The 11,723-nt window shown below is 36.4% G+C and overlaps 1 non-coding gene across 1 annotated transcript; it reads left to right on the forward strand.

The window, feature by feature from the left end:
- The first annotated feature begins 8,389 nt into the window (after nucleotides 1-8,389).
- Nucleotides 8,390-8,491, forward strand: LOC132024020 (U6 spliceosomal RNA). The gene has a single exon (XR_009406140.1). It is a non-coding gene; the product is annotated as a U6 spliceosomal RNA (small nuclear RNA).
- Nucleotides 8,492-11,723: the final 3,232 nt, after the last annotated feature.

Genomic DNA, 11,723 nt, shown 5'->3' on the forward strand with positions numbered 1-11,723 from the left:
AGGTTGTCTTTAGAAACTGCAGTCTTTTTATGTTGATTTTAATTGTTTGAAGACAGTGCTTCCTTCTATATGGAGAAGGCCCAATATAATACCTAACAAACTGAGGTTATTTTGAAAGTAGCCTCATAACCAAAAGATATATAAGATATTCAGAGACATGTGTAATCATGCCAGCATCCCTCAATTTATATTCTGCAGAGAGTTGTCTTCTTTGTCTTTGTGAACATAAGTTCAATTCCTTTTTCTAAAGTGTAGGCATATGTAATTTGTATCACCAACTTCTTAACTAAGGTGCCCAATGAATCATGTGCAGAGATTACTCTTTCAGTAATCCTGTCTCATGTGTATATAAACCCATATCTAGAAATTAAGAAAAAAAATTCTCTGACAACACAAATTAATTGTCATTAAAACCACACCATAAAAGGCAAGTACTCTGGCTCTTCTTTCAACACCTAACAACTTCAATTTAACATACTGCACTTATCTGCTTATTCATAGCAGAGCATATTTTGAGTTTCAAATTAAGGAAGGGACAGAGGTTTTGTTTGAATCAGGCAGACTGGCATTTGCAAGAAATTAGAGTTAAGAACAATAAAGTGTTGTGCAAAAAGGTCATATGGAAGATAAGGTATATATTCCCAGATAACACAGGAATAATCATAGTGGTGATTTATCAAGAAACAGTTAAATGATGTTTAGCATTTTCTATGATCAGACAGCTTAGAAAGATCTCTATCACACTATACTGAAATAAGTTTAGTTTTGACTTGTGAAACTAGGGTCTGATTATCTGGAAAACATCAGTCCCTTTATAATGCCAGATAAATTAAATGATAATTTAGTATATTCTGTATAGAACACAGATGTTCTATGGTGATCATTAAGCATATACATTTTCTTGTTAAACTGAATACTCATTCAATTAGAGATTGAAATTTCACAAAGAGGCTATTCACAAGAAACATTGGTCACTCTTGATAATATGCATCATAATTAGTTTTATAGATATTACATTTAATGTTCAGAGTAGAGAAGGACATACCAGAAATCTGGAGGCCTGCAGATATTGCATCCAGTACAGAAAATAACTCCTGAAATTGTATTCCGTTCTTCTGCTTCCTTAGCTCATAATTGGGTTCTGATTGAGAAAGAGAAAAAAAAAAATCTCAGAAGATTCAGAGGTTCAAATCATATTAGCACTCAAAAGTTTGGATGTGTCTTCAAATCTCCTGGGCCTGAAAATGTTGGCTGGAAAAGCCATGAAAAACACAGTTTCCTCACAGCATTTCTGGCAGTTCGACTCCTGCTCCTGGCTGGAAGTTCAAGTGCAGAGACGCATGAAATTGAACAATGATAATAATAAAAACTTTTCTGAAACCATTTTGAAGCTGCAAAAAGTGGGACTTTAGGTCTATCTAATCTGGGGAAATGGCTCAGGTACAATTTTATAGTCAAATGGGTTCATCTTCTTTGCTTCTTTCTCATTTGGTTCCCATCGCATGATAATTTTACCCCTTTATTAAGGAATTCAAACTTCAGCACCACTGAACTGATACCTGCTAATTATTTGGAGTCTGATTAGTTCATTTGTTGGCTAGCAAGACCCCTTTGTTCTGTCCTTTTTTTTTTAATGAGCAATAGGAATTTCAATTCAATGAATCCCGTTCTTCTCACATGTGTGTGCTTGAAAATGCTGTGAGAGAACTGGTAAACAGTATTGGGTGAAGTACAATGAATTTGGAAGCTTGTCTCCACATTTCTTTACTTCCATACCTTCTCCTTGTCTTATTAGTAGATAACACAATGTTAGAACCTATACTCAAACACTCCCTGGGGCCACTGTCATTTCTGGAAAAAGAGTCTCTATGTTCAAAAAAAAATTATTACTACCTGAGTAGTATAATTTTCACGTGAATCTTAAAATACTTTACTAACACAGGAGTCTATAGAAACAAAAATGGATTTAACCTTATTTGTTCCCTTTCAACCTGGTGTCTTTCTCACCTTCTAAGTATTATTCTAGACTATGAAAAGAAAGTTTTGTCTCTTGGACAAAAGTAAAGGTAAATGAATGAGTTGTTAAAAATCATCATCTTACAAAAGAGAGGTTTATGATACCTTAACATAAGCAGATATTGAGCATTACCTATTTGTTACTCTTTTCAACAAAGAATGGGACCCTCCTTAGAAGCAAATTCTAAAATGCCAATGTAACCCAGAGATTCTTCCCTGGAGACATCTTGGTGCAGAGCCTCTTAACTATGCCTGATACATTTAAATTGCTACAGATGGGAAGTGATGATCAAAGACTATATTTATTCATTTAACTATCTATGATTTAATGCAGGAGTTAACAAAACACCTAATACTATTTTCTAAAGTCAACATTCATTCATTCACAGGGCAGTATGGTCAGGCTCTATAAAAGGTTCATTTGCGGATTTTTTGAAGCTGCAAAATATTGAAAACCCTTTAATAATTTGCATGTGGCATTTTGTGTGGTCATATAAATGCCCTGTTCATTTTTTCCTTCCAGACATACTCATTTAGTCAAGGATTATTTTTATATGGACAGATTATGGTGATTAGAAGTTTCCTAGGAGTTTGCATTCACAATAAATACTGATGATTTTACCCTACCGAGAAGTTGTTTATAGCAGTTTGTTTTCTTAGCTCTAGTCCATAAGTCTAGCTTTAGAAACAGCAGGGCCGATAAACCACAAAAGAACTATTTTATGGGTGATCCAGTAATTCAAATTACTAGAAAAAAGAGAAAGTAAAGAATTTTAAGAAATGACCGCTATTGACTGGTTCATATGGTGGGTGGCATTTGCCTTCATCTGTGGGATAATTGGACCCGGGGACTACAAATCCATAGCAATACAAGGCTTTCCTTACAAGAGAGTTAATGCACCATCAATCAGCTAGTAGAAATAGTTTCTGTGTTGCAGCCTAAGTATGTTTTCATTCAGCTCATTTGCACTTCAAAGCTGAAGTCGATAATTCAGGCCCAAGTAGGTGCAATTTGGACCATTTCCCTTTTGTAGCATATGAACACAAGCTGAGAAAATCTCTAAATTCATTTGCACGGGGCATTACTGGCCAGAGTTGGCAAAGCAGAGAAACGGCTAGTTTCCTGTAGGTAAGAATTATTGCTATGAATAAATCCTTTGAGAGTGAGGGTCTTCAGATAAACATGGTTTGCTCTCTATTGGTGATCAATGATTTTATTACATAAAACATAAGGATACTCTTTGTTTTACAACAGATCTTGGGATCTTATCTTCAGCAAAACGTTTGTGTGGTGAATTAACAAACCCAACCAATCATCTTCATGGAAATGTTTGGTGACTGGAGAGAAAGGAAAATGTGATGGGAAAGGTGAACTCTGTCTAGGTCTGCAACAAAGTGGCTCAATTATTATCAGAAAGTACAAGCACCAGAAAGGTAGTGGGAAAAAAGGCAGTTAAAACTCTTTTTGTTTAATTAGCATCTAATAAAAACTCAGTGACCATAGTAGTACTACATAACATGTACAGAATGCTGTGTTTCTGGTACTTTGTTCTTAATTATTTTTTTTGAACTCCAGAGTCTACTGAAACATGCTAAGCACCTGCTTGGTGTACTAAGATGGAGGATCCCAAATCTCACAGGACAAAGCTACAATATTGGCCCCACCGTCATTTTGTCTTCACATCCCTGCTACAAGCAACACGATTACTGTGTTAGAGGATTTCAAAAGCTTTCTTTTAAGGGATACTCATGGAGTTCTATGAGAGTTGATGTAGTTTAAATGGTTCAATCCATTGAATTAGGTTTTTTGTTGTTGGTGTTGTTTATTTGTATTATTTTTAAACCAAAACTGAGTGCTTCCTTTGTGCCCAGAACTAAGCAAGAACACTTTACATACACAAAACAATCTCATCTAATCATCACAATCTTCTTTTGGGCTGTGCACCAGCATTGTGCCGATTTCACGTATGAAAACATTGGGGCAAAGAGAGATTAGGTGATTTGTTTAAGTCATTTGCCCAGGTTTTTTTGGCTGAGCAGAAATCTTAACTCCTGATTTCCAGATGCAAGTTACACAGCTTTTACAGTATACATACTGCTATTTAAGCCTGTGGCACAGGATAATACTTGTGATATTTGGGAAGCATACCAGTGTCTTCTTTACAGAGGATGAGAGCATTTTCAAAAGGGGTCACTCAGCTTGCAGTGATAGCTGTCTGGCTTCTCATATCCCTATTTTGGTCTTTCCCCACGTATTTCTTCCATCTTTCTGTCCAGTCATTCTCCAGTATTCATCATTGTTTAAATCAGATTGTTTCCTTATTGCTCCTTGAATACTCCATGCTCAGCTTAACATATCATGCGTTTGCTTGCCTGAAATGCCACCTCCTTTATTCTCCCACCATTGAATACCAAGATTGAGATTTTCTGGGGATGCTCCTCAATCACTATGCTCCTAAAGGAGCTAACTTCCCTTAGTTTCATGCAAATGCACAACTAATTACATTTATCTGCTATCACCTGCTTGAAACATTATCCATAAATCTTCCCAAATCTCATACTTATAATAATCTTATTTGCACCAAAAAGGGAATGATTATTTATAATCCTTATTGAGTGGTAGACTTTTGCCTTTATGTTATGCTAAGGTCTTCTCAAAAATCGCCTTGCAGCTGTTCTGTGAAGTATGGGTTATTGTGACCATTTTATAGGACAAAAATTGAGGCTTCAAAAGATGAGTAAATTGTCTAAGGCAACGCTAGTGGTACAGCTAGGACCCATAAGTCACTGTCTGCAAAACCCATGTTTATCTCCCATTACAATGATTGTTGCCCTCAGAGTAGTATTTTCTTTTTCATTCATCCTCTTATTAGTTTATATAACAACTTTCCAAAGATATTATAATAATTAAAAAAAAACAATCTAGAAAGGTCTAGATTGAATTTCTACCATTAATGTCAGACACATTGGCCTGATTTGGGTGGGCAGGTAACCTTTCTTTGTATCCCTCTAATCACAGTCTCAAGAGTAGAAATATGCACATCAGGGCAAGGTGCACTCCAAGTGTCCTGTTTGGGAAACCTCACTTCTCTAGAGGTTGTTTGGACAATTATTATGCTCTGTGTTTTTGCAAAAATAAGATATTTTAAGCAGAAATTTCCATAATGACTCTTCTCAAATTTGCATGCTTTCCTTTGTTTAGAAATTACTGCCATCATCTAATGAAGATAAATAGGTTAAATTAATCAAAGTAAAATTTTAGACTGAATATAAAAAAAAAAATCTGCTAATAGTGAGATCCATTAGACTTTATTAGAAGCCCCATTGATTGAGTCATTTAAAAGAAGACTGACGATCCCTGAGATGATTCTGAGACTACCCCAGGCCAGGGGAGAGAGGAGCAGATGGAACCCACAGGCCCCTCGGTCTCTAATGTGGGTGATTTTTTCTGAATTCCCTCATTTTGCCTTCTTGTCAACAAATCCTGCCATCTTTTCACTCACATCTTTGCAGCCTCTTTCCAGAGCTGTTAACAGAAATCATTTCACAGAGTGTGGGAAAGAATGTCATTTTGTCATTTTCTTGGGGAAGTAGATGGGAGGAACAGGCAGTCTCTGCTTCCTAAGGCTTTCATGATGAAAACAGAAGAGGAGAGTGAGGCCTGCCAGCTTGTGGGTTATAAGAAACAATTTTACTTGGCAGTGCTGTGTGGAAATAGTAACTGGAAACTCCCTAGTCAGCCTCTTTTCTTAGTAACTAGAAGGAAGGACAGTTTGGGACCACACGACACCCCAAACTTACTGGCACTAATGAGCTGCATGAACTTAATCATTACATTATATCTGAAAAGTAAGAGGGACCTTAATGATCATCAGGTATAACTGCCTTCTTAATGCCAGAGCTCCTTTTAATTACAGAATCCCTGTGAGATGGCCATTGGAAGCTCATTATTTCATTGAACTTTCCATCTCATGGTTAGTTGTTCCATTTGTTAAGAAAGTCACCCTTTTATTGATCTAGGACATTTTCCCATTAGTATCTGCTTTCTCTTATTTGGAATAATATGAATAATATGTGATAAAACAATAATAATGATAATTATGATGATGGTTCACAGAATTTTTTCCTGTATATTAGGTGTGTAATAAAATTGCATATATTTATATTCATTTATTATCACAAACATATTAGAGGCATAATATTTGCTCCCATTTTACAGAAAACCGAATCAAGATCTAGAGTGCTAAAGTGATCTCTCTGAGAGTCACACTACTCATAAATGGAGGGTTAGAATTTGCACTCCAATCTATTAGGTTGCAGAGCTCAAACTCTTAGGCACTCTGCATACTGGACACACAAAAACTTCTAGCCCTTTATTTTACACATTATCTTCCCTTTTTCTGGGTTGCACATGTCTGTGTCCTTTAGAATTCCTTAATTAATATGAGTTTCAGGCACCACATAATCATAGCTGCTTTTATTTTATAGGTTTCTAACTTTCTTTCTTTTTTTTTCAGATTGTATTTATTTATTTGCCAGAAAGAGGGGGAGAGAGAGAGAGAGCGAGCGCGCACACACAAGCAGGCAGAGCGACAGGCAGAGGCAGAGAGAGAAACAGGCTCCCTGTGGAGTAAGGAGCCCAATGTGGGACTCGATCCCAGGACCCTAGGATCATGGCCTGAGCCGAAGGCAGCGGCTTAACTGACTGAGCCACCCAGACATCGCACTAGCTTTCCTCCTTGATGTGTGGAACTGTGAGCTGGAAATAATACTGAAATGCTTGACAAATGCATCATATAGAAGATTCTATGGCCACCTTTCATCACTTTTTCAAATCAAGTTTCTGCATCTGCGAAAGTTATTAAAGATGATAACTGACATCAGAAGAATACCAAAGTACAAAGCTTAAAGAAGATAGAAAATATTTATAATTGAGAAAACCCTATTTTCATTTCAGAAGGATTCTTTTTATTTATTTGAAACATCACCATGTTCTATATAAAACTTAATTCCAAACTTAGTTTAGGGGCTCCGGGGTGGCTCAGTCAGTTAAGCATCTGTCCTCCACTCAGGTCATAATCTCATGGTCCTGGGATTGAGCCTGCATTGGGCTCCCCTCTCAGCAGGGAGGATGCTTGTCCACCTGCCCCCCCCCCCGACCCCTGCCGGCTTGTGCACTTGATCTCTCTCTCTCATATCTCTCTCAAATAAGTAGATAAAATATGAAAAAAAAAAGCCCAACTTAAGCTAAATTATTTCTTACTTGATTTGAGGATCTGGAACTAGATCTTCCTCCATCAGCTGAAATCTGGAGTGAATATCCTTTCATTTCAGCTACCTTAGGTGCAGCCACACAGGAGATGCATCATTCTTATGGATTTAAGAGCTCCACTGTAAATTTCTGGCCAAGCTAATGTTGCTAAAAGAGCTCAGGCTTTCAGATTAGTCAGGATGAGAAATGAGAAGTAGGTTGGATTGGCTTTGTGTGGTTAAGGAAAATCAGAATGTAGAAGAGAGGAGGCATTACTCCATACGTATAGTGGAGGTTGGGGCCACTACAGAAGTTCCCAGCTGCTGATGCCTTTGCCTGGAACTTTCAGAAAAGTTCAGATGCTGATGTACAAATTATGCTAAACAGGAATGGGTCTTTGAGAAAATTCCTGGGGTGTAGAAGTAAGCTAGTACGCTTTCAAGGAACTCATAAACATTCCAGCCAAGTAGCAAAGCCACTGCCAAAAGAAGCAGATAGACCTTGTTAAAAAAAGTCATAGTAAAAGTGGTAGTTACAGTAATAAGACATTATGTAAAATAGAATAATATCAGTAATATGAGAATTAAAACATGGAAATAAGGAGAAAAGAAGGCCTTTGGAGTTAGGCCATTGCTATACCTTCCCGTGTGACTTAATGATGTCCCTAGCAATAGGGTCTTCAAGAAAGTTTGTTGGGAGAGGTAACATACTGCATTGAAAAGTAGATACTGTTAATGTCAGGAGTTCTGGGTTACAGTTCTGGTCATTAAGCAGTCCTGTCTTAGGAGGTACTTTTTATCATTAGATTATTATAGGTAAAGTATTAAAGTCAACAAACAATAGTAATGCAGTGATGCTTAAAATAACACCTCCCCCTCGTTCTACCTCTCCCATTACCTAATCCTTATTCTCAGTAGTTTTAACAAATTTTCTTCTTGTGGAGGTTACATCTATAGCTATAAGCAACGTGTTGGTATGACTTTTTCTTGATTTTTGAAACATAGGCATTATCATTTCCTGTCTATTGAAGATGAAGATTTAGTTCATTTATATGACCTCAATTTCCCTTCCTTTACTCAACTCTTAGTTCATATTTTAGTTTTCCAGTTGGTTAAATCTTTAGTACTTGCTTCAGCAGCACATATGCTAAAATTGGAATGATAGAAATTAGCATGGCCCCTGCTCAAGGATGACATGCAAATTAATGAAGCATTGCCCATTTTTATGGAATATTGTTTAGCCTTAAAAAATATTGTACTTCAAAGGAAGACCCTTGAAAACATTAGGCTAAGTGAAATAAGCCAGAGACAAAAGGACAAATATTCTATGATTCTGCTTATATGAGATAACTGTACTAACAAAATCATAGAGACAGAAAGTAGAATGGTGGTTCCCAGGGGCTGGGAAGTGGGGACAATAGGAATTGTTGTTTAATGGGTATGGCGTTTTAGTTTGAGAAGATGAAAAAGTTCTGGAGATGAATGATGATGATGTCTATGCAACAGTGTAAATATACTTAATACCACCGAACAGTATATATTTAAAAATTCATTCTCAAAATGATAAATTTTCTCATGTATATTTTACCACAATAAGAAATATAAAATATCTCCTATTCAACCTTTCTTATCTTTTGACCTCTATAAATTATTATGTTTCTGCACATCTCAATTTTCACCCTCATTATACTAAAATAATTTCATATGCAAAATATTCATAAAGGTTTATAGAAGCAATTATTGCAGACATTGATGCTGTTCACAAATAATTTTTCCACCTCTCTGCCTTCTTTGCACAAGGAATTATTGAACTTTGTACCCCTTATGGCTGGTGAAGCCAAGGGACTAGCTTTGGCCAGTTAACTGAGCAGCAGGGAAGGGAGGGAGTCGTTCTCAGATCTGGACATCTAACTGTACAGCTATCAGTCCTCTGCCACAGCAACTAGCAAAATTTGAGATGTATATTTTATTTTGTCTTTTTTTTTCTTTTTATGTTCTCATATTTCCTAATGTTATGTTTAGAGTAGGATATTTTTCTTTCACCCATTCTTGTACATAAGCAGGGTACCCATTAGATAGATTTATGTTGTGCAAATTTTCCTGTGTTTTTTTTGCTTATTTCTTCCCTTTCCTCTTCTCTTTTCTCCTTCTAGAGCTCATATTTGTTGGATGTCTGGTATCACTGGTTATCTTCTTATACCTTTTATATTTTATCACATATTATCTGTCTCTTTGTCCTTTTTGCTCTATACTTACATAGAGTTCTTTGACTTTATCTTATTGTGTTATTGTGTTTTGTTTTTGTTTTTTGGTACAATCTTTCAAATCTCTCTGAGAATACTAATTAGGTTTTTTCAAGTTTCTTCTCTTCAATGAGTTATTTCTGTTTCCACTGGGATTGTTTTGTTTATTTTGCCATTTTAATGCTGCTAATTTTCTTTATATGCGTGAGTGATTATAAGTTATTTGTGCATTTTTAAAACAGGAAATACTGAGTTGGCTTTTCCAGGGAGTAGACTGGATATTCTCTGCTGCTATATTTGCAGGGTTGTTTTCCTTACAAGATTTTTCCTTAGTCAGGAGGCTGACCTGGCCAGGTCTGCACATAAATCACGGAGAAGCCTGGCTTTTGATAAGGGATTACTTAAATGGGAAGAAATTTATTCCATGGTACTAGCACCCAGCTAGTAGTCCCAATTCTCCCCACTAAATTCATTATACTTCTTAAAGTAGGGGGTCATTGTCTTTGTTATGGTAATTATTATTTCCTTTGTTTTCTTTTTCCATGAAACCCTGGGAGTTTTCTTGTACTGTTGTTATATTCAGATGGAAATGTGGGAGAGAAGAGTAGGGAAGTGATTGGCTTCTTGTTCTAGAAACAGAATTTTGGTCAGACTTTCTATATCTCTCTATGAGTTTTGGCTCACTTTCATAATCCTACCCTCTATTCTTTTAATTTTATTTCAAAAGTTTTGGGGATGCTGCCTGGAAAATTAGCTCCCTCTTTCCTTTTCGTTCTTTCCTATGTTAATTTTGGGCTGCTGATTCCTCAGTCTTCCTTGTTCTTATCTATTTTTCATCTCCCAGAAATGCTTTGACATCTTATGTTGAATGATGGCTCTTCTTCCATTCTCTTTCCTATTAGGCTTTATAGGTTTAATTCTGTTTTTTTCTCACTTATTTTAATAAGAAGTAGAGGCAAATGCAGGCACTTGATCACCATATCAAATCAGAGATCACCCTGTGCACTTGCAGAAAACCAAGGACTGCATTGCACTTTGTGCTTCTGCAGTGCCATCCAGTATGTACTCATTGAGGGCCATATGTGATTAGTTTGGATAGCTCGAACACAGGTGGATATTTTTATTGTTTCCTGGATACAAGGCACATTGACATCTTTTCATGGTTCTTAAGCTGCTTGAAAAAAACATTATAGGAAAATAGAAGGTAGATAAAACTCAGGATTTGAGTCAATATCCCTTTATCTTGCCATATCTTTGTATTCATTTATTTTTTTAACTGAGTCTAGGAAAAAGTTGGATATGACCAATATAAAATTCCATTATTAAACTAGCAGTTCTGTTTTTTGAGTGTACCCAGTTACAGTGACTTTATTAGAAAGAGACTAAAAAATAATAAAAGTAGTAATTATCAGAAAAGCTAAAAACATTTTAGTAGGTTCTCTGCATCTTAGAAAATGTTGTATCTCAAGGAATCATGAATTTGGTTTTATTCTTGTAGTTTCCTGCATCTATAATTATCCCCCAAGTCATTTTCTTCAGTTTTTGTAAGAATACATCTGGTACTTCTGAAAAATATTTTCACAAGTGCTCTTGGGTGGTTTATTGGTACTTACATCCATCCAATGTTGGGTTTATAAAATCGTGCCTATTCCAAATGTCCAGTGTCAAGAGCAGCATGGTTTTCATAATCCATTCAAACCTCCCTTCTGTCCACCTGCTTTTATTAACTCACCCTGCTTTTATCCTCCCTAAACTTCCAAGCTGTAGTCTGGTGTCTGTATATGCCTCAGCATGCTCCTGCCTGATAACTAATTTGAATCTTATTCTCATTTATCCTAACTCTGTCTGTCTTATTCTCAATCACGTGTCCAAACCTCTTCTGACTCCATATTTCTTAGTGTGTTTCTTGTTTGTTTGTTTGTTTGTTTGTTTGAAAGAGTGGACTGATGGTTATGGTCCAGAGTAGATGGGGAGAAGAAAAAGCAAAACAGGTTTCTCCAATTGAAGTCTATGCTGGGCATCAAGCTGGAGTCAAATACTAGATTGCATCTGCCTAGAAAAACTGTTGGTCAGAGCTAAAATACTTGCAGTGCAAGGTGTGTGAAGTGCTGGAGAATACTGGAGCAGGGAGAAATAGATTGGAAAAAATCAACTGAAAGTGGCCTACGTGTTTATCAGAGTTAAAGCCTAGAGTTTTCAGCTATACTTTTGGGT

Source organism: Mustela nigripes, chromosome 8 (genome assembly GCF_022355385.1).
Source record: "Mustela nigripes isolate SB6536 chromosome 8, MUSNIG.SB6536, whole genome shotgun sequence".
Lineage (NCBI taxonomy): Eukaryota > Metazoa > Chordata > Mammalia > Carnivora > Mustelidae > Mustela > Mustela nigripes.